We start from the raw sequence: 3,375 nt of genomic DNA, 5'->3' as shown, positions 1-3,375 counted from the left end.
CCTTAAGCTTTGGAGGAGTGGCATGCTGGAAGACAGAACTAGCATGTTCAGTGCGGCATACTTTTTTTGAAATTTGTGATCTAGATTTACGTTTTTGGGTACACAAATCTTTCAAAAATTTGGCATAAGTAGGGACCTATTTGATTGCGTCTCGAAGGAAAAGATTAATTTGGACTTGCTTAAACAATTCCAACATCTCATCGAGTTTTTCTTCCTTCTTATCTGCAGGAATAGGGACTTTCAGGGCATCCGAAAATGGGGCTTTAGGCAAGTACGATGATTCCGATGCAATTGGTTCCTTCTCTATTTTCAGGTCCTCCTTGTTCTTGGGTGATTTGGCTTTGGTTAGAGATTTAGAGTCGGTCTCATTGGCTTTACTAGTGTGTTCAATGACCTTCCCACTTCTCAGAGTCATGATTGATTTGGCATGTTCAGAAAAAACTTCTGGGGTATTAGAGCTCTCAATCACAAATTGCCCTCTTGGGTTGCTCTCGGGTTAGCTAGATAATTTTTCTCCTTCCCTCCTACTGAATGCAGTCGCTAGTTGACCTATTTGGATCTCTAGCTTAGCAATGGATTATGTGTGGGAGTTAAGGGTTTAAGTATTGACTTCTAATCGTTCTAGTGCTTTTAGAACTTTTTTCTCAAAAGCTGAGCTGTGACCAGTAGTAGACGATTGAGGAATATTTTAAAATTGATGGTATAGTCCATGCCTATATGTTGGGTCCTGATATTGAGGTCGAGGTGCGGCAGGGCCAACCACTGATTGTGGTCTTCAGAAAAAATTTGGATGGTTTCTCCAGCCGGGGTTATAAGTGTTCGAATAAGGATCGTTTCCTGGTCTGTGAGCTTGTTGGACTTGAGCTTGCTGAACCTACTCGTGCACAAACTCAGGAAATTGAGGTGCGGCTGGGCATTCACTAACAAAATGGTTCAGACTTGCACACAATGCACAAACTTCTTGGATTGGGTTAGGTGGAATCGAGGATTGTCCAGTATTTAGAAGACGATCTAATTTTTGGGACAGTTCATCTACTTTTTGATGGATATCTATGACATTTCTTACTTCATATATTCCACCTCTCTTTGGGTTTAACATGAGTTTATCTCTAATAGAGGCAGACATATGATGTAATGAATTTTTACTTAAAATTTCAAACAGTTGCCATGCCTCATCTTCATTTTTCAGCATGAATGTCCCACCGCATGATGCATCGACCATTTGTCGATGTCTTTCCGATAGCCCATCATAAAAATATTGGATTAACTGCCACTTGGGTACAACATGGTGGGGATATTTTCTAATAAGGTCCTTTAATCTCTCCCATATTTCATGAAATATTTCTCCATCTAATTGAGAAAAACTAGTTATGGCTTTCCTTATTTGATTAGTTTTTCCTATGGAAAAATATTTCTTGAGAAACTCTCCTTGCAGCTGGTCCCAGGTTGATATAGTCATGGAATCCAAAGTATGTAGCCAATATTTGGCTTTGTCTTTAAGTGAGAAAGAGAATAATTTTAACCTAAGAGCATCATCGGAGAAGTTGTGAATTTTGATAGTTGAACATATCTCAAGAAATTCTTCAAGATGTTTATAAGGGTCCTCATTACTAAGTCCATAAAATCAAGGTAACATTTGGATTATACTGGACTTAATTTCATATTGAGTGGCCTCCACAGGGGGCACTTGAATACAAGGAGAGTAGGTATATGTGGAAGGAGTAAAGTACTCCTTCAATTGTCTGGGTGGATCATTCTCCTGATTTCGGTCTATAGTTTTACGTCTGTTGGCTCTAAAGTTTCTTTCTATTTCTGGATCAAAAGATTGGATTTCTGGTCGTAACGATCTACGGCCAAGCATACACCTTCCAATTATACTGTAGAGCAAACACAGAATTTTTTTTTTTTATAATATATATTTTTATAATAAAGTGAGAAAAGAATGAAGAAAATCTAAAGAGAAGAACCTAAGAATCTTAAATCTATGAAAAGAGAGAAATTAGTTAATGTTTAGATGTTAATTGCAATCAACTTAAACAATCATAGACTCTCTATCCTAAGGTTAACTTAGATCTAGACAGCTCCTAACTTCCAAGATCACCTTTGAGCACTCCAAGCTCAAGACTGACTAACTGACTCGGCCAGATAAGCATAAGATGTGGGAGGTTTTTTGCTCGTTGCTTTTCTTAGACACCAACTGAGTTGGCCAGGTCAGTCAACGGAACCAATTGAAAATCACTTTCTTTAACCACTTGCCTTAGACACCGAGCAATTAACCAATCCGCACTCGGTTCAACTCTAGAGCTTTCTTATCCTATTGAGCTCGAAATTTTTAGGGATCAACGTCTAATTAATTTTAGATTAAGGTCTAGATTATGCAAATGCAAGGGAGTGATTTGTGGGCCAAGGAAGGGTGATCAAATTCCCACCTTATCTTAGTTAATGGGTTGTGCCCTTAAAGTTAATTATGGAGATGCAATGCAAAGAAACAAGGTGTCCAATTAAGTTAGAAATTTTTATATTTGAGGTTACGTTATTTTATTTAAGTGTTATAAAATGTCAGTGATTTTTTTTTTTTTTTCAATCGTGCCAAGGTCCCCGGCAATGGCGCCAAAATTTGATGCGTAGTCGTTGATAGCACCAAAAATAACTCTACTCACTACGTAGGTAGGATGAGTCGAGATCATATCCTCAAGGACCTTGGGCTAAGTTAAAATTGTAAAATAAAAGAAAGAAGCATTGTTTTTGATTTAGAAAATAAATTATTTTAAAATTGATGTAATTAGAAAATAAAGAACTCAGGAGTTTTGAATTAATTTTGCACTGGCAGAGTTGTATCTCTTTTTTAATTAAATAGATGCGATTAATCTTAAAAAAAATATCTATCTTTCCTCGACACGCTCCGTATCCATAGATCACGGTGCGTCTCCAGAAAGTACTAGGTAAATAACTCTTCTTTTCTCGACACGCTCCGTATCCGTAGATCACGGTGCGTCTCCGAAAAGTAAAAGTTGTTCCTAATATTAATCTAACAAGAAAGCATAAATAAAAATATATGAAGGAGAGCAAATAAAGAACTCATGATGATTTAAATAAAAAGCATAATCTTTATTACATATAAATAAATACAAGAAAGTTTAGAACAATAAACTATCTCTGTGTCGTTACAAAATTTTTTCTCCACTCTCGAGACTGCTAGCCTAGCTGCTCATGAAGTAGTCCCTTTCTATCCCTCTATGCAAGGCTCTAGAAGAATTTCTGGGCTTCCCCTCCAATGGGAGTACAAAAGTCTTTTTATAGATGTTAGGAGGAAGGAGTTTTACATGATTTTTCGATATGGGACTAAAAAAATGCTAAAGATTAAAAGATGGATGG

General features: G+C 36.9%; 1 non-coding gene across 1 annotated transcript; it reads left to right on the top strand.

Annotated features, from left to right (window-relative positions):
• The first annotated feature begins 1,281 nt into the window (after positions 1-1,281).
• LOC140859503 (small nucleolar RNA R71) lies at positions 1,282-1,387 on the top strand. Its single transcript, XR_012143040.1, has one exon. It is a non-coding gene; the product is annotated as a small nucleolar RNA R71 (small nucleolar RNA).
• Positions 1,388-3,375: the final 1,988 nt, after the last annotated feature.

Source organism: Elaeis guineensis, chromosome 7 (assembly GCF_000442705.2).
Source record: "Elaeis guineensis isolate ETL-2024a chromosome 7, EG11, whole genome shotgun sequence".
Lineage (NCBI taxonomy): Eukaryota > Viridiplantae > Streptophyta > Magnoliopsida > Arecales > Arecaceae > Elaeis > Elaeis guineensis.
Note: the sequence above shows the minus strand (reverse complement) of the source record. Positions and strands in the feature narration are given on the sequence as shown.